The sequence below is a fragment of the Anas platyrhynchos genome, chromosome 2, assembly GCF_047663525.1.
Source record: "Anas platyrhynchos isolate ZD024472 breed Pekin duck chromosome 2, IASCAAS_PekinDuck_T2T, whole genome shotgun sequence".
NCBI classification, from domain to species: domain Eukaryota; kingdom Metazoa; phylum Chordata; class Aves; order Anseriformes; family Anatidae; genus Anas; species Anas platyrhynchos.
Window position 1 is genome coordinate 30,921,954 of NC_092588.1, and position 23,833 is coordinate 30,945,786.

General features: G+C 37.1%; 1 long non-coding RNA gene across 1 annotated transcript in view; it reads left to right on the forward strand.

Moving 5' to 3' along the window:
• The window catches only part of LOC106015875 (uncharacterized), a 215,431-nt gene extending 199,642 nt beyond the window's left edge, over window positions 1-15,789 (forward strand). Inside the window, exons 8-9 of the long non-coding RNA XR_011807441.1 lie at window positions 7,916-8,047; window positions 14,757-15,789. This is a non-coding gene — a long non-coding RNA (uncharacterized lncRNA). The remainder of the gene's footprint in view (window positions 1-7,915; window positions 8,048-14,756) is intronic.
• The last annotated feature ends 8,044 nt before the right edge of the window (window positions 15,790-23,833 follow it).

Here is a 23,833-nt window from a genome sequence, read left to right on the forward strand (position 1 = left end):
TGTTTTCATTTATCTTTACAGCAATGCAAGTGCTTTGTCATTATCTTGTGCATACGGTTTCATTATTCTGATACAGCACTCTGTTACATTGCCTCATACCATCATCCCTACAAGCCTGCAGGGTACAAGAGCACTTATCTTTCCTGATGACTGTTGAATCATTTAAAACAAGTTATTAGTGAAACAATTAAAATGATATTGGTTCACAATTGTATTGATAGCTGCCAGGCATAATGAAACATTCTGAATAGCAGTTGGGGGTGCTCAGAATGGATAGAAAATGCTGTTAATCAGAGACAAGAGAAGCCTCTACAGAAAAACTAAATTGCAAGAACACATTAATTGTATTGGAACATTTCATTTAATTGAGAACAAAGGGAAGGTAAAAATCATATTATCAATGTTTTATGAACATGAAGGAATAAGAAAATTACTATGTCATTTGTCACGTATCTTCTGTCGGAAATGAAAATTGAAAGGGCTATATTTAACTTTAACGGAAGAAGGCCAAATACATCATGTTGTTACACATTTTGTTTTTCTCTAGGACTGCAAAAACTGAAAGGAATAAGGATTTTTTTTTTTCCCTCTACAAAATGACTATGAGTGAGTAAGCAATAAGCAAGCTACAGTCTGCCAGTCAGCCATATAAGGGAACACAAGATCTGTGTTGTCCTGCTCAGTTATGGAAGTATTGAGAAATTGCCACTATAAAACCAGATTTGAACAATGTGCAAAAGGCAAAGCACACACCTTTTTTTTTTTTTTTATTTTTTTCATGTTTTCTTAGGAAGAAGATCATGATTAATGTTGTGTAATTGTAATGCTTAGAAGAAGAGTACATTTAGTATTTCTGGTTAATAAGACTTATTTTCTTGATCCAATGTACCTTTGTGCCTACTAGAGAGGCTCAGATCAACTGACTTTCATTTACACAAAAGTCCTTACTGTGGTCACAGAAGTATATATGTTAAAGCCCGTTACTCTGCAAAATGTTATAAATGTCATGTAAACATCAATCAGGGCCACTGAGTTGACTGAACACTGCATAAATATATGTCAGTCCCACCCTCCATTACCACTGGCTTCCTAATATTGGGCAATGTGTAAAAAGGTTTGCCATTTATACCAGGTTGCAGGGTACTGGGGTGGCTCTGTCATTTTCCTGTAGGGAATGAAGTTATGAGGCTGACCAGAGGTATAGGAATTGGACATATATATATTTATATATATTTTTTAAAGTAATTGGTTATCATTATACAGATAACCAATAGACAGATAGACAATGGATATCATTAAGTTAAACTTTTATTCTTTCTTTCTTACTTGCATTTTTTGTTTTAATTCTCCCAAAGACTCTTAGTATACTGTAAAATGAAGTAAAAGCCGCTATTTCTCCAGTTTCCAGGTTGACCTTAGAAATATAGTAGACTAACCAAATATATGTGGCATTTTTCTAACTTGGACTTGAAAAGTTGGAAAATAGGTGTACCTAAACATGGATCAAAGTTTTTTAAACGAAAGCTTACATTTTTATATTTCCTTCAGTTAACAATGTACTGAATTATATGCATCTTTTTCTTGCCTGTTATTGCTGAATGGCTGAATGGCTAGTGTTTACAAATCAGAGCTGGTTTCATGAGGCTATTTAGCCCAGAAAGTTTTTTGGAAGTTCTTTCCCTCCCCTTCTCCTCCCCTCCCCCCCCCCCCCTTTTTTTTGTGTGTGTGTATAATATAGTCATTTATTTATCTGGCATTTTATTTATTTATTTTCTCTCAGTGGATTGTCTAACCTTTACCTGTGAGTATCTTGTCTCATCTTAGGACTTACTGCATCACTTTTGAACCTCCCTAGCTTCCTATTTGTTTAGTGTCCCTGATTTCCTTTGCTATTTTCAAGTTGCTATGATGTAAGATTGCTACTGGTGCAATCAGAAATACCGTTGTAAACTGGATGAGTAAATCAATGAATTGTTATTCATTATGTGTGTTATATATTTTTAAATTCTTACCTAGTCTTCAGCTACTAACCAGTTTCAGATGTGAGACACTAGACCAGCAAGCAGTGTAAGCTGTTTGTATGGTTATTTGTGTATTTTTAAACCACAGACTTAAACAACACACTACATATTATACTGAGTTAAGAATAAAATTTGTGATCCTGGAAATAATGAATATTGCTACAAATTAACAAAGGTAGCATTTTATTAAAGAACAGTTTCTATCAGGGAAAGCTTTAAACTGAATTACCTAAACAATAAGAAAAAAAATAGACCTACATAATAATTATTGCTTAACAGAGACACAATAAATGTAAAAATCATCACAAACAATTATTTTGACAGTATTTATAAAAATGAAATGTTGGTTCTCTTAGTCTCTCAAGAGGCCAGAGAAGAAAGACAGACTTATACTGGAAGAGATACTTACAGCCAAACCTTGGCTAACAGAATTGGAGAAGCAGCATTTGTATGATGTTGTGGTATGGCAGTAACGACAAATAGGTGATGTTAGCTTTGCAAATGCTAGGAGAAAGGCATGTAAATTTTTATGAGTGATTCTTCAGAAGGTCAGTTTTTAAAGAGAACTGAGCACCTGCAGTTTTTTATGGCTTTAGCTGGAATTTTAAATATTGAGCTCTTCCAGAATTCATGACTATAGTAGAGAAGGATAAAAAAAGAATCTCACTATGTGTGTAGCCTTCGGATGGTTTATTTCAAAGAAAAAAAAAAAAAGGAAAGTTGTTTTGCCTGTCTGGAAAGAAAAGAAGTATATATGCTAGATTTATTGTCTGCCTAGAAGACTTTACATTTGATTTTATTTTTACATTCAATTTTCTACCAAACACATATACAGATCAGCTGGGCAAACACTTTCAGCAGGAGAAAATATGTTTGTGTATAAATATGTTGATTCACATGAAAATAGACTAATTCATACATGAATACGCATGTTTGCCTGGATAAAATATTCCAGACATTTGTTACAAGGAAGTAAAAAGCCCAGCAATAACAGTGCAGATGATCACAGCAAAGTGAAGAAAAAAAACAAAAAACAAACAAACAAAACAAAAAACAAAAAACAAAAAACAAAAAACTAATCAAAATCCTGTCATGGACTGAGAAAAGTATTCATAAAAATATGGTTCTATTAAATTTCTAATGTCTGCTTTTGCTTATTTACTTGTTATGCAAGGAAGCTTGTTCTCATAAAAAAAAATTTTAAATATGAAGATTGTATATTTGTGTGACAAAGGTTGTACAGATGGAGAAAGCTTCCTAAATGAACTGTGGTGATGAAGAGCCACACTTTCACTAATTTTGGACTGAATATATATAAAAATACTTATATAAAAATAATGCATATTCCAGAAAAAGACAATCCCTACTTTGCAGTCACCAGTTTATTAATTTTAAGATGATAAGCTATGCTTTTCAGCCAATGGTCTTATGAAAATGATCTGTGGCCCTGGTTCATCACTTAGACTGAGTATAGCACTGGTAAAGAGACCAAAAAAAGAAGACAAAACATTGATTTTACATGTATATCTATTTTTAGCTCAAAGATAGCAATAAAATAAAAATTCTGTATCAATGCTCTCTTGCATATTGTATGTATTTCTCTTATAGGATGATGCAGAATTAGTCCTCCACCAGGCAGGGAAACTTTCTGGATCAGAGAATAACTGCCGTGGCAGGATCATTTTTGTATGAGGCAACATGTTTTCTTAGTTTAGAAAGATCTTCCCTTTCTGAGGTAATCATCCTTCTTATAGTATGAAGCATATCACTTCCTAGGTCTCTTGCTTAGATTACATGGCTACTCACTGTGAGGGCCTCTTCTCTTTCCTGGTTGTACAGTTAGTTCTTGCTATGTTTGCCCCACCCTCCACAAAACATTCTTGAAGATGGGTGACCAATTCCCAGAGATGTCTCAGTAGTAATCACAAGTGCATCCTTGCCCTTTTTTGTTCCAGGATAGCATTCTTTGTTTTCATTGTTTTGTCACTTTGGCAGGTTAACGAGTGGGAAGCTTTGTGATCAAGTGGGTGTGCATTGCTCCCTATGCTCCTGTGTCACTTCAGTTGATTTTTGTTTATTTATTAGTTGAATACAATTCCCAATATTATAGTCTTGAAAGCCATCCAGGTCTTTCAGTATGATATCCCAATTCTTCTTTGCTATGGAGTCAAGTCCAGTTGGAGGCCAGTCACTAGTGGCGTCCCCCAGGGCTCGGTGCTGGGGCCGGTCCTCTTCAACATCTTCATCAATGATCTGGACGAGGGCATTGAGTGCACCCTCAGTAAGTTTGCAGATGACACCAAGTTAGGTGCGTGTGTTGATCTGCTCGAGGGTAGGAAGGCTCTGCAGGAGGATCTGGATAGGCTGCACCGATGGGCTGAGGTCAACTGCATGAAGTTTAACAAGGCCAAGTGCCGGGTCCTGCACCTGGGGCGCAATAACCCCAAGCAGAGCTACAGGCTGGGAGATGAGTGGTTGGAGAGCTGCCAGGCAGAGAAGGACCTGGGAGTGATGGTGGACAGTCGGCTGAATATGAGCCAGCAGTGTGCTCAGGTGGCCAAGAAGGCCAACGGCATCCTGGCTTGTATCAGAAACAGCGTGACCAGCAGGGCTAGGGAGGTGATCGTCCCCCTGTACGCGGCTCTGGTGAGGCCGCACCTCGAGTACTGTGTTCAGTTTTGGGCCCCTCGCTACAAGAAGGACATCGAGGTGCTTGAGCGAGTCCAAAGAAGGGCGACGAAGCTGGTGAGGGGCCTGGAGAACAAGTCCTACGAGGAGCAGGTGAGGGAGCTGGGCTTGTTCAGCCTGGAGAAAAGGAGGCTCAGGGGCGACCTTATCGCTCTCTACAGATACCTTAAAGGAGGCTGTAGAGAGGTGGGGGTTGGCCTGTTCTCCCACGTGCCTGGTGACAGGACGAGGGGGAACGGGCTAAAGTTGCGCCAGGGAAGTTTTAGGTTAGATGTTAGGAAGAGCTTCTTTACTGAAAGGGTTGTGAGGCATTGGAAAAGGCTGCCCAGGGAGGTGGTGGAGTCACCATCCCTGGAAGTCTTCAAAAGACGTTTAGATGTAGAGCTTAGGGATATGGTTTAGTGGGGACTGTTAGCGTTAGGTCAGAGGTTGGACTCGATGATCTTGAGGTCTCTTCCAACCTAGAAATTCTGTGATTCTGTGATTCTGTGATTGATACTTCCCAACAGTGGCATCAGCATATGGCTATTTTTTGTGAAAAAGCTGTTAATGAAAATATGCAATGTGAATGCTAATAGTGATCTTTGAGGAGCTACACATTCAATTTCCTTCCTCAACACCCCTTCTTGTTAACTAACCTCAGTCAATTTGTTGGACAATTTCTTTCCACTCTTATTTGAATGTAATTATATAGAAACTGAATATTAGATCTATCTCAGTTTCTTTAGCTATTTGTAACGTATACATCTGTTTTACATGGATCAATCTTTTGCTAAACTTGGAAAATCTATTCAAAAACACATTTATCTCTATTTTTTCAAACTTAAAAAGTCTCTGATTAAAAAATCTTTCTTTCTTTCTTTCTTTCTTTCTTTCTTTCTTTCTTTCTTTCTTTCTTTCTTTCTTTCTTTCTTTCTTTCTTTCTTTCTTTTTCTCTCTCTCTCTCTCTCTCTCACTCTCTCTTTCTCTCTTTCTCTCTCTTTCTCTCTTTCTTTTGAATCCAATGAAATATATTACTTTCCACAATTTGTATGTTTTTAACTCTTTAATTTTTACCTCTACCTAAATTACAGAGAGATTCCTTTGTCTTTCACATTGCCCATGTGTCTGCTGCAGTGAGCTCTGGAGCTTCTCAAATACTGTGTTAAGTTTTGTGCCCCTCACTACAAGAAGGACATCGAGGAGCTGGAGCATGGCCAAAGAAGGGCAGCAAAGTTGGTGAAGGTCTGGAGAACAAGTTTTAAGAGGATCAGTTGAGGGAGCTGGGTTTGTTTAATCTGGACAAAGAGAGGCTCAGGGGATACCTTATTGCTTTCTACAATTACCTCAAAGGAGGTTGTAGTGGGGTAGGGGGTCTATCTCTTCTCTCGGGCAACAAGCAATAGGACAAGAGGAAATGGTCTCAAGTTATGCCAGGTGAGATTTAGGTTGGATATTAGGGAAAAAAAAATCACTGAAAGGGGTGTAAGGTATTGGAAATACCTCACATATATGTGAGGTATAAGAAATATATATGTATATATATATATATACACATATATACATATATATATATATCAAATATATATATATATATGAAATACTGCCTAGGGAAGTATTTGAGTCACCATCCCTGGAGGTTTTCAAAAGCTGTGTAGATGTGGTGCTTAGGGACGTAGTGTCACTTGGCAGTGTTAGGTGAATGGTTGGACTTGATCTTAGAGGTCTTTTCTAACCTAAATGAAAATAAATGATTCTAACTTTATCTGTAGCAGTCTGTATGGTGCTGTGTTTTGAATCTGTGACCCACACAGCATTGATACTGTTTTGGCTGTTGCTGAATAGGGCTTGCACAGCATTGGAGCCTTCTGTTTCTCGCTGTGTCCCTAGCAAGTAGGCTGGGGACACGAAAGATGTTTGGAGAGGAAACAGGCATAACATCTGACCTGAGCTGCCTAAACAGAATTTTGGTACCATATAACATCAGTGCTCAGCAATGAAAACTGGGAATTTGATCTTCCAAAGTAGTCATTATTCAGACATTAGCTGTTTTTTTTTTTTTTTTTTTTTTTTTTTTTTTTTTTGGTCGTTGTTGTTTTCCTTTTTCCATCACTAACTAAACTTTTTATCTCAACCAACAAGTGTTCTCACTTTTGCTTTTCTTATTCATTCCCTGTTCCTCCCAGAGGAATTGAGTGAGTGTCTGTGTGGATGCTTAGCTTCTGGCTTGGGTCATCCACTAGAGCTATTTACATAGGAGAGGAGAGAATCTAACATTTCAAGAAACTGTGTACCTCATGAATTCAGAAATGTGCCAGTACTGTGAACAACATACTGCTACAATAAGTTTCAAGAGTCTTATTTTAAACAGATATAATAAAAACACCACTGATGGGATTATACTGTGATTGCCCTTTTACCACAGTATTCTATTACCATAGCACCTACTTGGAATATTTCTGAGACTGTTATATAAAATGAAACTGCCTCTATATCCTCACATTGTAAAATAATAGCTCAAGACATTTTTAAACATATTGAATGTTGAAGTTAGACAGGGAGGAAGGAACCTCCTCTATTCCAAAACCTCTGTGGATGTCTTGAGTTACCCCCGATTAGAACTGTGTACCACAAACATTTGGTGCAACTGGAAAGAAATCTTGAACTTAAACACACTTCTTTGCAGCATTATTAAGGTACAGCTAAGGTGAATTACCTCCCAGGCCCAAGTGGTGAAGCCTGCTTTCTGGTCTGGTACAGTCACATGGGAAGCTCCCTAAATCACCCCTGTGCTTGTCTAACATCTTTGCTGGAGAGACTGGGTTGATGGGAGCCTGAATCCTAGCATGCCATGGCAGGACTTTGTGCAGCTGCAGAAAGCTAACATGGACAACTGCTGAGAACAGCTTTTGCTTACATGGGACGTACTCCCAGCCACTGCTTTAACTCTAGTGACCTATTCTCTCACACTGAAAACTAGGAAATAACTTGGCGAGTCAGGGAAAAGAAAAACAAACAGGTTTCTGAATTTTGGTTGGCAAGTCTGGGAGCTCAGTAGCTACTGATAGTATAACAACCTCAGGGTAGGAGACCACTTGTGAATACCGGAGCATATTCATGCTTTTCTGCAAATATCATACTGTTTTGTGACAAGTCCTCTACAGAGAAATTTGTCCCAAAATTTACACCTGGTCACAAACACTTCCTTTTGTTTCTGTCTGACATAGGACTGCCAGGTGATGAGTATTTAATAATGCTTGTGCTTCAATTAGAAGTGCTGGTCTCAGAATTCAACAAAGCCCTTCCTAACATCCTCACTGAATCAAACATTTTCTCTCGCAACTCCCATCCACTGTCAGGTAAGTTCAGCAGATGAGAAAAGCTTGCCTGTTTTCAGCAGAGAGAGTATTTCTTCAAAGCACTTCTTTCTGCATGTTGATCTTTTACATGTATGCCCAGTTAACCCTGTTTTAAAAGAACATTCTTAACCTTTGACTGGGATTTTGAGGACAACAGCAGCCTCTGCTGTTTTGACAGACTGCCTTTGTTCAAGTGGCTTTTTGGAACTTGTGTTTGGTATATTAACCATAGATGTGCTCGTTCTCATTTGTTTAATTCATACTGTGCTTAAGTCACTCTGACCAGCCCATTATGTATCCCTTTGTACACTACAGGACATTGTATTAGTGTGATGGTTAGTAGCTCAGCCAAGTAATAATTTGAAGTTGCAAAATCTGGGTTTGGGAGCAACATGCCTTCTACCCATCTACTGATGTAACTCACACATATCAGAAATGAAGCAGAATAAGATATTTTCATTTTCCGGGACCAACATACTGCCATAGATTTCTCCCCTTCCAGACAGTATTAACTGTATGAGGCTTTCACACACATCCACCTTGTTTACATTATAATTTCTACTCACATAGGGCAGAAATAGGATTCCCAAAACACAATATAGCAATAAACACTGTTAAAAAAAAATGTAAAAAATGACTGACCAGGCATGCAATATGCTTCTTGCCTCTGTATAAATCCTATGTGGATGTGGATGATTTGATTTATTTTCCATATCAAAAGCAATATCTTTCCTAAGGCAATATTAGAATAGTTTTTAATGATAACAGACTGTGTAGTGATGACTTTTTTATATAAATTTAATGATTTTTACCATAGGCCCTCCTATTTGAAAACCTATATGAAATCAAGTGAATACTAGCTAAATACCACCCTCCCTACTCTAACTATAGGTGAGTGTAATTTTGAAAAGATATTGTCTTAATTGGACTGATTGCATCTGCTGAATGTAGTGGTGACAAGTTTAAGAAAGAATAACATTTAAGGATTATTGCCTTAAATTAACAATCCACAACTTTGTAGACTCGATTGCAGTTTATCTTGTTAAAGATAGTCAAAGTTGGTATTCAGATATCCTTCTTACATTTTCCAGGGTCTCTTGGCCTTATTAATTCAAATCTTACTTTCAATGTATGCATGTAGCCAAGATAATTATTAGAAGGAGAGATCAAAGCAAGCATATTATAGTCCTATTCCATTTTCTGCTGATGTGAGTGATCTGCCTCTTCTTTGATGTTGTATGCTTCTACAGTGAAAGTACAGAGGATAAAAATACTACACCATGTAATCTGGCATTTATCCCATGAGAGCAGAATTCCAAATTGTGACACATGTCAAGAAGTTAAAAAAAATAACTTAAAAGAGCCCTATGCTTTCTACAGTGACATACTCTGCATTTAAACACCATCAAACATCATTTTCCATTACAAATTTAGTCCCCTATATAAAATTCAAAGAATTTCTGTAACTTTAGTCAAAGAAAATGACAGCAATACTTACAAAATAGCTACTATATTTACTAGTAGTTACACTGCAGCTTAGCTTTATTCAAACCAAATTCTATGTTTTTTCCTTAAAAAGGCAAAAGAAAGAAAAAACTAACATTTTTGTGCATGCACAGATGCATCTTATGTACAATTTGACTTTATCTCCAGCAGTTTGCTCATTCAAACTGTTTTTTTTTTTTTTTTTTTTTTTTTTCAACCTTTGGAAAATGGCTGTATTTCCAGGTACTGAACCCAAAACTGGTGCAGAATAATATTCCCCCCTCAGAGGAAGGAAGCAGGATTTGTCCTTTATTATTGTATATTTAAGAGGTAATTGCCCCCACAGTTCTTGTCAGAATTCTGTCATATTGACACATGTATTGGAAGCTGAAGTCATCGTATTTCTGCCTTTGTAGCATAACACTTGATTATTTCAGGGAGTAAAGAGCAGAGCAGAAAGAATGTCAGTTACAAGAGCATAACATTTGGCCTTCTTGGATTTACTGGAAAATGTCAGAAGTCTTTGGACAGTTGGAGAATTTCTCCTTCACTATTGAAATCAGTGAGAATTTCATTATTACCTTCAGACTGTAGAGACTTGAGACAATAACACCTATTCCATTATGTCTAGAGGATGAAGCAGGTTCAATAAGAGTATCCCTTTTCTTCTTGCTTAACCTTGTGATTAATTACAAATAGATTCTTCATGAAGTCTAAAAAATGTCCTTAATTTTCATTTCTTATTTATTTTCTTATGAATATTTATTGTCAGTTATCTGGGGTTCTATAGAGAGCAGGAACAAAGCTGTCAAAACACAGAAAAAATAAAATGCTGTTCACAAAAGACTATAGGAATCAGGCACACCCAGAAATATCTCCAAATGCCCTAATCCCTTTTTACCTTTGCAGCCATGATATCTTAGTGTACTTTAGAGAAAATATAGACTATCACTATGAATCTACAGCTCGAGAAACTTGTATGCAGAACATCAATCCCTGATTGCTTCTATTGCAGTTGTTGCTAAGTGCTATGTTCCCTTAACTTTATTATTCAGGAAAGGTCTGTTTGGAACAGGCTGCCCAGGGAAGTGGTGGAGTCACCATCCCTGGAGGTCTTTAAAAGACGTTTAGATGTGGAGCTTAGGGATATGGTTTAGTAGGGACTGTTAGTGTTAGGTCAGAGGTTGGACTCAATGATCTTGAGGTCTCTTCCAACCTTGAAGTTCTGTGATTCTGTGATTTCTGCTGTTTTCCAGCAACACCTGTAGGTATTGGACATTTTCCCTTAGAAAGTAAGGAATTAGTCTTGCAAGGTATTTTGGAATGTAGGGCTCATACTAGAGACTGAAGGCCAAAGTCCCAACCTGGTAAAGCTGCCTATATTCACAGTTCAGGATTTCCCTAAACAAGACATTCAAAGGCAAATATTATTAGATTCATAGCCTGGGATCCTCCTAAACTCGAAGTCACACCTAAGTAGACTTGAGTGCAAGAAACATCCTCTATGTCTGCCTCAAAGGTTACCCCAGACTCTATCAGACTGCCAGCTGGTGCAGAGCTACATGCTCCCACTACATCTAGGCTTGAATACAGCAAATCTGTATTCTTAGGAACTAGAAAGACTTAAGAAATAGAATAAGAAAAAAGAAAAGAAAAGAAAAGAAAAGGAAAGGAAAGGAAAGGAAAGGAAAGGAAAGGAAAGGAAAGGAAAGGAAAGGAAAGGAAAGGAAAGGAAAGGAAAGGAAAGGAAAGGAAAGGAAAGGAAAGGAAAGGAAAGGAAAGGAAAGGAAAGGAAAGGAAAGGAAAGGAAAGGAAAGGAAAGGAAAGGAAAGGAAAGGAAAGGAAAGGAAAGGAAAGGAAAGGAAAGGAAAGGAAAGGAAAGGAAAGGAAAGGAAAGGAAAGGAAAGGAAAGGAAAGGAAAGGAAAGGAAAAAAGAAAAGAAAAGAAAAAAGAAAAGAAAAGAAAAAAGAAAAGAAAAGAAAAGAAAAGAAAAGAAAAGAAAAGAAAAGAAAAGAAAAGAAAAGAAAAGAAAAGAAAAGAAAAGAAAAGAAAAGAAATAAATAATAATAATAAAAAAGACTAAAGGTGGTTTAGAATGCATCTACTCATCTGTTCAGAAAAATATGAGCCATATTGTTCTGTCTGCACAGTCCTTCCACTGATTTCAGAATCCATATGTGCTTTTGAAGAGTTTGCTCTGGTTTGTCAGGTGAAAAGTAGATTTTCTTCAGAATCAGAATTCTCTCTACAGTGATTCTTTTTTATTTTTTTTAGCTAATGTCAGTTTTCTCTCAGAATTTCATTTTCAGCTTCTCCATATGCTAGTAAGGAAACACGGAAGGCTGCTGAGATATAAATCCTCATTCTATAGCCTACTATAGCCTACTCAGTAATTTCCCTAGAAGGAAGAGGACAGAGTGCTCTAGACTTCACAGAAACCTTCAGAAATATTTTGGAAAAGATAACAATGAAGCCTTCTTGGAAACAAATTCCAGAATTCTCCCTAACAGAAATCTTTAAAAGTACTATATTAGAATCTGCTATAAAAGTATTATTTTTTCCTGAAAATTTAGAGGTTTCCATGCAACTGGCACTCCAGTTTGTCACTGGCTCTGTCTATAATTTTGCAAACTTCTTGTGGATTCAGACATGACTGTCCCAGGAATTTGCAGAGTGAAGGTTCCCAGGACACTGAGAAGGGAACACAGGCAGTACTCATGTTTAGCTGCTGTGAAAGGCTCAGCAGGGCTCTTTGCTCCCTCCTTGTCTTGAGTGCAGAGAAACCAGCCAAGCAAAAGTCAAAAGTTCTTGGCTGTGATTCCCAGGCTATTTTGAATAGGTTGATGTTATACTGTATTTTTCCTTTCATCTACAAAAAATGTCTTGCATTCATACTAGTGGCTGTTCCAGCAATCCACCTTGTACAAACTCATGCACTGCTGCATGAGGAGAGGTCTTCTCTAAAGACTGAACAGAGTCGAATAGAAGAAGTGATGAAAATGCATTTATTTGTCTCTCTTCACTTTTCCCCTTGGACAGAGGTGAATTTGTGTTAGCAATATGGTATGAGTATTTTTTTTTTCTTTTTACTGCAGTACTGACTTTGCATTCAGAGCCAAAGCGTGACACTACTCTTACAGTGCAGCAGTATTCCTGAAGCAACTGTAAGGTAATTGTAAATTGTGGAGACCTACGTGTCACTTTCCTATGAGAAGAACTAGATTCATGAATCTAAGAAATTAACATTTAAAGATGGTAGATATTTAGGAAATACTTTGTCTCAAGTGACCTGAGAGGAAGGAAAGATGTATAATTAAAGTAATGGACAGAGTGGTTTTGGTTTTCATCTGTAGAAGAGATTTCATGTGACTTTGACAAGTCACTTTATTACACACTATCTCTTTTCTCCACACTTTTTCTTTACACAAAGGTGTTGAAAATGTTGTTTTCAGAAAAACAAAACAAAAACGAGAACAAAAAACCAAACACCTGTGGTTAAAAAAAGTGCTTTTGTCCTGTTGTCCTGCCAAAGTATGTACCTCATTAAGAGTCAGTAGTGTTATATACATGCCTCTGAACGGCAGAAATGAGGCCGTGGTACTCATGTGGAGAGTGTTGCACTTCTAGGCTACAACTGGATAATCACTGCCAATTATTTTATCTAAAATTCTGAATTGCTCAGATATTTAGAGGACCCTTGATGTTCTTCCAATTTTAGTTATGGAGAGCTACTGTAGGTGGGTTGTGCACAGGAATAAACTTTATTATAAAATATGTATTCCTTACTTTTTCTGAGTGAATGCCACAGATACCTACATAAATGGTGCATAAAGCTTTCATGAATCAGGCCGCAGGCTAGATATTTAAGTGGTCCCAACTGTATTCACATACAAACAAATGCACAGTATATTAGAAATTGCAATAATAGAAAAATAGCTATAAAATATTAACATGATTTCACTTTTATTTTTATAGCTTCTTGTCTTTTAACTTTATATTTATTTATTTATTTTAATAATGAAAAAGTTGGGAAGATATTAAAAGTCTGGATAGATGGCAATGGTACTGTCCCAAAATTGGGAGACATATATTTATTGGTTACCCTGAAAGAAAGGGAGAAAATGTCTGAGTTTAGGTTATACAGAATACATTTCACATACAGTCCTCCTAGTTATCAATTAATTCAACTTACTTCCTCATCAATTTTTTCCCCCTTGGTCCTGATGGTTTTATGACCTAGACCCAGGCGATACCCTTAGGCAGTCCATCTGATAATTGACACATTTTCTAACACAGCATAGTGATGCCCAAGTCAGTGCTTTCAGGCTGTGACTTCAGCTTATTGGAGACTGCAGCAGGGACTCCTTTTATCCCTCATACATCAGAATACACTGACAGCTCTCCCAAGCAGGGACAAGGCAGATCTCTCCCTCAGGAAAATGTATGCAAACACCTCCGGAACATTGTACTGGTTGCTAGGCATCACACTGGTGACATCTTTATGATAAACATGGTATGCAGAAGAAGGCCTAATAAAAGAATAACAAATTATTACATCCAGAGGGCAATTTTACAAGATTAACTGGTGTAATAAATTACTGCTGTAGTCAGAATACTGTGTTACCTTTTAAGGTATTTCACAGCAGAGTCTAAATGAACCAGCCTATAAAAACACAGAATATCTCACAGAAAAAAAAAAAAATCTTATATTTTTTTAATACCCATCATGATACTAATATGTGGTATTTGGCTTGCTGCATGGTAGCTTCAGCAAGTGCTTGCTGTAAAATAAGGCTATGCATACACTTCATACCAAGATGTCTATGTTCATCATTATTTTTCCCTGCTGCTGGACGTTCAGTACCACTGCAATCTGCATAATATCAATTTGAACAAAAGCCTGTAGCATTTTATTTATAAAACTATTTTCATAAATAAAACATTACAAAGAAAATGCCAGTAGCCAAATACCTTTCATACTAATTACCAAATATTTTGATTTTTTTTCCTGTTTCTGCATGCTTTTTTTTTTGCTTTTTTTTTTTTGTACAGAAAGCCACCTCTCACATTCTTCCTCCCTCTGTCTCTCTTCTGTTCTATCTTACTTTCTCTCCTTCATTCTTTAATTTTCTGTATATTTCACATTTGTCCGTTACTTATTTTCTCTATTTAATTTTAAGGCTTTATCTTTTACATTTAGAGTAACACCACTTTTGTTTTAAAGACAGCTTCGTAGCTTCGTGGAGGAAAAGGATCCCTCATCTGAACCCTAACTGAAGGAAGACCTGTGCGTTGTCATGTAATATTTTTATACCAAAATAGAAGTGAATTTTCATTTGTCAATGAATGAGATGTGATGCTTTATTTATTTTTTTTTCCCCCAGATTTCCCAGAACCCATAAAAGGTAGAGCCTATTTCTAGAGTTCAAAGGCCATGAATGTTCTGCAATTTATCACAAACTCTTCTATGTTACTCTAACATAGTACATTTACAGGATAACACAGCTTCATATTTATAAGCTGCAGCCCATTTGCAGCTGGTTATGAGGTCATATTATTGCAGTTCCACCAATTTGATATAAAATGCATTTATAATTGAATTATAATTGAAGCCACCACTCTCCTTACCTGCAAAAAGACATGATCTAGATTGAGTATTCACCCTGGTTTTAGTCAGAGGTCCTCTGGAGTGGTGGTTTGCTCCAGTCCTCTTCTAGATTTGGATACATGCCTCGCCTTTCTCTCTCCTGTGCTAAGGGTATAAGACTGTAGTCTGACATAAACCAGCAGCTCTAAAAAGCTCTTTTGTACAGCTGGTCAAAATTACTATTTCCCTCCCTGTAGGAAAAGGATATTTCCAGCAGGAATCTCGGTATCATGAGCTCCCTTGCTAGCTAAATCTATAAGATGGTTTTACATGTATACAGAGAAGTGGTTTACTGGGGTGGTTGAAAAGGTTGCAGGATTATAAATGGCAAACAGATAAGATGCAGAAATATTTGGAAAAGTGCCGAGAGGGTATATCTACTTGTGTGGTTACATGTATCCCCAGTCTGTACACTAATTAACAACTTGCTTTCCAGATTCCCTCCTATCCATCTGCATAAATGAACCAGAAATATGTGTGTTTTCATTGGTGGGTTACCAGAGGTCACACAAAAAAGTAATCTGTGTCAGTTCTGTGTGTTGAACATAAAACTCCTGAATTCCCACCAATATGTGTTAAAGCAATGTCACAGCAGATGGAATAATAGGTGATGCAAGATGATGGGGGGGGGGGGGGGGAGGGGGGGGAGAAGGGGAAAGCAACAACACACACACACAAACACAACAGAGGGAGGGGCTAAGCATGGTACATATGTTTCAAGGTACTGCTAAGAGGTGGCACTCAGACATCATCGTTGACGGGGATCAAGTGGAAAGTTCAAAGCAAGCTCTTTTCCTTCAGCAAACAAAATAATGCTGTCAATGGGTGGAGGCCATGGAGGAAGGCCAGGAGACAGCATGCTGTAGACAACAAGATGACACATAAGGACTGAAATGAGAGTCTGAGCTGTGGGTAGAGACCAGCCAGGGCAGTGCCAGGGGAGGGAGAGAGGGGGAGAGCACAAGGGGCAGAAGACATGTGATCCAGAAAAGGCCTTGAAATGTAGGGATTAATTTGAACCCATGAACTTCATCAGACAATGTTATTCAGTTTACAGATGGTTGAACGTATATATCTATTCAATCTGGTCAGAAGGTTATCAGCAGAATATGTACTATTTGTAGAAAAATGCTGAGAAAATGCAGATCACTGGTAGGTAAATGTTTGACCCAACATAGTTCCAAAGACAAAAAAGAAAAGTGTTTCTGAATGGTGGCAGCTTGTGTTCTAATAAAAAAACAGTAAACAGTGAGGTAGTGTTGCTGGATGAAAACAAAATTTCATTAAAATAATTAAATATGAAATTTTATTTTATTTAAATAAATGTGAAATCAAAGCAAATGAATTATACAAATACAAATAAAAATGCTTCTTTCTTTTTTAGAATTGTCTAGATAAACTATTCTACTGCTTCCTCTTTCTTTACAGATTTTTAGTATGCAAGACTTCAATTTCATCTCTCAGTTCAGAACCAGGCATTTTCTGAAAACTAAAGAGCTCTTGGAGGATGAGAAAGATGATCAATATTTTTTAACTAATTAAGTGCAAGACTCAATGTCATTATGTATGAAAAAAATGCAGTACATATAGCAAAAAAATTTCATGAGATAGTTTCACAGAGTAATTCTAGTAGATCACAGGCTTCACAAAAAGTTTATTCCTGCTCAGCTAGATGTAATGGCAAGTTATATTTCTAGAGAAGTGTTTTGTGTCCAAACACAGAAATACCTGCACTCAGAATTCAATGTTACTCTTCTGTGAAACTAACCAGATAAGTAAAACTCTAGCAATTTTATCTGAGAAAACATTAAATAATTTATCGTTCTGTAAACATTTCCCTCGCTTTCCAAATCCAAACTGTAGTTTTAGAAGTAAAATTTTTTTCGCTACAATTATTTTAGGATATTCAGCATGAATATGTAATGCTGATTTGAGCAACAAAACAGTCTTACATGCTTTTCATAGGTTTTATTTGATTAACTTGTTAAAAAAAAAGGGAGCACTGAATAAAGCCACTACCAGCAAAAGGAAAGCAGGTGGATGGAGCAGCAAAATGTGTTGTTCATGGGGATGTGGCAAATTCAACTTTTTGCTAAATACACAGTGCTTGGAACCTACTTCTAAAGAGGTATTTGCCCAGGACATTTATCTGAATGGGGAGCGTATTCTTCATAATCAACAACAATTCAAGGGAAAATTGCACTTGGGAAGAAAAGGTAGCTCATCCTTCATCATCATCAGAAGCTTGCTTATCAACTCTGCAGGCAGTTCCTTGTATGCAGAAGCTTCTGTATCAATGAACCCTAGACAAGATATTTGGGAAGAAGCCAGTCCCTAACCCAGACTGAATGCCTGTAGTGGAAAAACATAACCTATTAAATCAACTGCACTCTGCAATTAAACTCTGCATGTAAATAGGAAAGATACTCAAAAGCTACTTGTGCTGAGATAAGTGGAAGCACTGAGTCAACATTTCTTCAGGATTTTCCTTTTCTATTGTTTATACATTTATGATTGTATCTTTAAGAAAAAAAGAAAAAAAAAAAAAAAGAGACATAACTCATGACTGGCCACGTAGAATTGCCAAGAAGTCATATCTGTAAATTAGAATTTTCTTTCTGTGCATTATAAAGAGGAAAAGAGAAGATCCAGCAAGGAGTCACTGCAGTCCTTTCTGTAGGAACCTTGATGTCAAGCAATAATTTGTGACCAAACATATCAAAAGATGCCCACAGATCTTATACAAATTGATCAAGCTAGTCTGCCACAATGGTTTGTTATGTCTGTTTAATAGATATCATACCTTGATTTTGTTTTGCAGAAGTCATCTGAACTTTAGTAATCATACAGTGTCAGATCCATATCTATAAAAGAAAACAGAGGAGAAAATAAAAGTGCACAGAGCATGAATAGGTGATATACAAATCTTCATACTGTAAGTAACTACAGACTAGTTGAAGTTACATATAATCAACTATTATTGTAAGACACCAGCTTTCTCAAAACACATTTAGTCACAAATTAATTGAGCCTGTTTTCCTGAGGGGAAGGTTAGCAGTCCTCAATGTAGTACAAATAGACCCATCTTGAAGATGCTACATCATAGTATCTCAAATTCCCACAAATTCATACCGAAACTGGTATATAAATCTGCCACTTGGAATATCTTCCTACTGCCATTAGCCTACTTAAATCTGATCACTCTCATTTAAGAAACAAGTTAGTCCTTTGAAATGATGAATTGTATGATGCCATAGCTTGTTTGAGGAAATCCAAGTTAATGGAGCTATTTTTAACTTTTGACTACCACTTTCATTTTGAGATTTTTTTTTGAAATGCTGAAGAGTTTTCTCCTATCTGCACTCCAACTATCTTGCCTACCACTTAATTTCTTGCAGAATTTTATATATATGCTGTGGGAGGAAAAGAGCCTGAGCACAGATGTCATTTTGTCAGTGGCAGAAAAAAGATCCACTTGAAATGTACTCCCGGAGCACCATTGGGAAAAATAATTGCTGGGTCCTTTCTACAGGATAGTCTAGAACCTCATCACTTGTATTCCACTATTCTGCCCATTAGGGAAAACCAAAATCACTTTTCTACTAATATGATGACTGTGAGGCAAATCAGTCAGGTGAGTATGAATAAAGGTAATTTAAACAGTTGATATTCCTTCCCTGAAACCTGAAATGCACAAGTGGACTTGTGTGTGTGTGTGTGTATGCTGTTGTGTGTTTTTTTTTTGTTTGTTTGTTTGTTTGTTTTTTTTCCCCAGAAGTGAATCAGAAATCAACCTGGAATGCCTGGATCCAGAGCAACCCAGAACATCATTCAGTAAGACATGAATATCGTATTTCACGCACCCAGCTTAATGATAATATTTTACACAGTGATTTAACTGGGATTATTGAGTGCCTATTAGAACCAGCTTTCAGCTGCACTGGGCTGTAACGGTGGCCAGTTGCTCTGCTTCGGGGCTCCTGAGCTGGTCTCCTTGCCCATGCTTCCTGGGGCCTCCTCTCACTCTGCCCATGCCCAGGACCCCAGCTGGACCCAGTAAGAGCCCTCAGTCCCTGTTCAGGTGATGTTTCAAGAATGCCAGTCTCTGGCTCTGTCCTCACTACCTTCTGGCTCACCCCAACTACCTTCACGGACTTCTCTGACTGACCTTGGACACTAGCTGTCTGGTGAAGGCTCCCTGATGCTCTGTACTGATGATGAACCTGAACAGACTGATTTGGCCACCCACTCTGAGACACATTGAGGCAGTCACTTCCCAGCTTTCTCACGTGGATGAGTGCACACTGAAACTGTATTAGCACCAGTTAAATTGTTCAGTCTAGTGTAGGGGACAAGTGTGGAGTCAGGTGCTCCATTTAAAACTCAGGCTAGCTGAGCTCATTACTACCACAAAATTAATAACTTCAATGTCAAAACCCTCTTCCACTATAAACATTATTTTCAAAAATACCACTTTTCCTGTTTCTTTTATCCTATTTAGCAATCAAAGAATGGTGAACCCCATAAAAGATATTCAAATAATTCTGTGTCACTGTGTATTATTTTATACATTCTTAACTCTACTTTTGTCCCAGGTACTTTATATCTTTTTATCATAACTAGTTTTTGCACAGCATTAATGTGCAATGTTATCTCTATATTATATATATAGGAGGCATCTGGTATCAAGTATATCACTTTACCTGGTAGTTTTGTGAGATAGTTGAGCAGAAGGTTTCTGTTTGCTTGTTTGTTTCACCCTTTTAGCTTAGGAATTTGCAATCATTTTTACAAAGCCTGATTAGAACATTCTATTTTCCAATTGGCCTAAGGGTAATGCATGGATGAGTGTCTCTGCTGAATGCTTCTTTCTTCAGAAATTCTGCAGATTACACAGATGTGAAATGAAGTAGATTGTTCAAGTCTAGTTTTCAGATTTCCATTGCGAGCAAAACAAGTTCTAGTTCTTTTTAACAAGAACTAGATTATGATATTGAAACAATGCATCAAATAGAATTTGCTTTGGGCTATTTGCTAATTGCTGTGAGAATGTAAGGGCAATTTACTAGAGACATATTGAAAGGATCAAGGATGTCTGTAGTCATCTATTAGGAAATAAGGATCTGGCAGCAGAATTTAAGGCAAACAAATTACACTGTTGCACACCACATTTTATATTTTTATATTATATATACAAATTTATTTTGATAAATAGCTACAAAGTACTACAGAATTTTATAAACTTTTCAATTTGCGGTTATGTTATGGCAGTGGCTTCAAAACTCAAAACTTATTATGATTTTGGCAGTATGAAAATTAGTTTATACACATTCATCAAAATAGGAAAATGGTAAAATTAGTTGGAATTTTTTCAGAAGAACTTTTTCTCCTTTGCTGGTTCACTTAAACATTCTGTGAGAATTAGGGTGATTTCACAAGACACTAGGATACTCTTCAGAAAGGTAGGTGGTTCATTTTCCCTCCATGCAACTGTCTGTCTGGTTGGCTGGCTGGTGAGAATCTCTTACCTTCAAGAACTGAACTCTTCACAACCCCTTCTGGTGACAGGTGGTCATAAAGGCACGTGTTTCCTTACAGTTGGCACAGGTCACTTCCCAGGCACCTGTTTCCTTTAGCAACTGCTAGATTGTTTCATAGAACTAAAAGCCTGATATTGTGGGAGCAGTGTCTGGAGCATGGTCCCACCTTCATTATTCCTTAGGCTCTCAGGATTTCCAGGCCCCACATGCAAACACCAGATCAGCAGCAGACTCTTGCTGCTCTCAGCCTGCTCCCAAGGTGATTTAGCAAAAGAAAAAATTGCCCTGAAGAAAATATTTCTGAAAACTTAGAAATTTTCATGGAGTTGCAATTTAATATTCTCGACAACTTTGGTTGTACCAACGATTCCTTTCATCAATAAAAACTTTGTGTTCTTCCTCAATTAAATTATTTAATAAAAACAAAACAAAGCAAGACAATAACTTTATGTATCTTAATAAATATTTCATGTATTGTAGAATTCAGTTATTTTAGACAAAGTTCATGGAAGGAACTGTCTTATATCACAATTCTAATGTTTTAATCACCAAATATATAAATTAGTTTTAGCTACTGGGAATTAGTTATCTTAGAAAAATAACATGTATTATTTGTCTGAGGATAATAGGTTACAAGTAAAAATATCATACAGCACTTCCATAGTTGCTGGAAGTTTGCAATAAACTTGAGAGGAAAAGATCCGATTGCAAATGATCTCAGGCAGGACCACAGAACCCACAGGTTGTTCTTTGGGTACTAATATGTAGCCTAGGAGTGGAGTTAATGCTTCTGTTTGAGATCAGGCATCTTAAAATCATTTCATCCTTTTAAATTGCCATATGGAAAAAAAAAATCAATTTCCAACCAACTTCATGTGTACAATGTGATACAGAAATTCTCTTCAGAGTCTGCTAGTTTTATTCTCAAGCACAGCAAAACTATGCAGTAACAACAGAGCCAAGAACAGCTTTGCAAAATCAGCATCATCATTCTCTGGGCAACATTAAATAAAAGTATAAATCCAGAGAGTTGGTGTGAAAGTTCCTCTGACCTCCTGTTGGTGAGTTTTACAAAGCATGTGACTGAAACGTGTGCCCAGAATGTTCTGCAAAATTTGTCCCATGTATCAAACAGTCAGAATATTCAAATTGCATTATGAATGTAACTTGAAACAGAATAAACTAACCTCTGACAAAGAAGTTGAAGAAGTATTTTCTTAGTAAGTTGTTCTCCCCAGCCATTTAATGGTGTGTTTCTACAGTATCCATCAGAAGCATCTGTTATTAGCTGCAATGGGGGACTCAGGAATGGAATAAATGGACACTTGTCAAAATCAGAGTGGTAACACCTGTGGTATGTGACATCACTATGACAAAAGAAGATATCACTTGCATTTAATGTCCTCCTGGCTGTGGGAGCATGTGATTGTCCTGCAAAATCATTTTATTCAGCTTGCATAAGTTCAGATGCATGAAACCATCTCTTTTTTTCTTAGTATTGAGTTTGAAACACCTGCTCTGGGAGTTACTGCATTCTATGAAGCCATTCTTTTCTTGCTTTTGTAGCAACAAGGACAGCTTTTTTTTTTTTTTTTTTTTTTTTTTTTTTTTTTTTTTTTTTTTTTTCCCCCACAAAGTCATACATCTAAGTTCCTGTTGTATGGGAATCACTTCTTTTCTTATGCACCAGTACTAGAGCACAGCCCAGTGTCGGACTCAGTACAGACTGTCACAATGGAGACAGAGGTTAAACAAGGAGGTTTATTCAGTTCTGTTGGGGAAGAAACACATCCATTAACAACGTAAAGGTTTAAAGCAGTCAAAAGGCCCATTTCAAGAATAAGAGTGTCAGTTTTCACAATATTGAACTCGGCAGGTACACAAAGAATGTCATATGTCACCAGTGCAATATGATAGCCAAGCACAGGGGTTGCTTCCTTCAAGTCCCCTAAAGTAGTTCAGTCTTCAGACCCTTTGAAAATATTGCAGATGCAGGCAGAATTGACACAACTGAGCCACTGCTTTGCGAAATGTGAGTAGTTCAGTAAAGCGAAGCTGTCCTCCAGGGAAAAAGTGTCCCGGGGTGCAAGTTCCATTGTAGAAACTTATTTCAGGAACAAAACCAGCTGAGCTGCATTTATCTATGCTCAATTCTGAAGCTGGGAGAGGAGGACTAGGAGTCAATCACAATAATTTCAATGAATCAAAAGCTGTATTTCAATTTGCAAGGTTCTTAAAAACATTTGTGGTAAATGACTTGTGGGCCACCGGCATGCATTTGTTTCAAGCTTAAATGAAATTTCTTTCAGAGCAGATGCAGAAACACAATAGTAACCACCATAGAAAACCTTATCTGTGAAACCCTGAATGGCAGGAGAGACAGAGCAGATGAAAGGAAAATTAGGAAGAGATTGAAAAAAAAAAAAAAAAAGAGAGAAGAAAGAGAGGGTGAGAACAAAGATGACAGGTAGGGAAGAGGGAGGAAGAAAAGAAGGGAGGATGAAAAGGGGAGGGGATTTAGGACAAGGAGAATCCTCAGCAATGCATTTCATATTAAATCCTTAGTTACTTATTTTGAAACATTGTGGCGATTGTGATACAACTTGTTGAATATTCTCTTCACTGATCAATAATTTATTTCAGGCAGAATATATATTTTTTTTGATTGGATTTATTATTCTACTCAAAAAGAAAACCAAAACAACAACAAAACAGAAAATAACCACCAACTCTGATATCTGCGTTTTGAAGCACTTTTCATATTATCATTGGTCATTCTTGAATTTATTGCAATGAATTTCAGTTTAAGCAGTAATCAATAAATCCCCTAAAATACTGAATGTCAAGAAAGTGTCCAGAAAGTTAAATCATAAAATCATAGAATCATAGAATATACCAAGTTGGAAGGGACCCATGAGGATCATCGAGTCTAACTCCTGGCTCTACACAGGTCTACACAAAAATTCAGACCATATGACTAAGAGCATAGTCCAAACAATTCTTAAACTCTGACAGGCTTGTTGCCATGAGTAGATCCCTGAGGAGCCTGTTCCAGTGCGTGACCACCCTCTCAGTGAAGAACCTTTTCCTGATGTGCAACCTGAAACTCCCCTG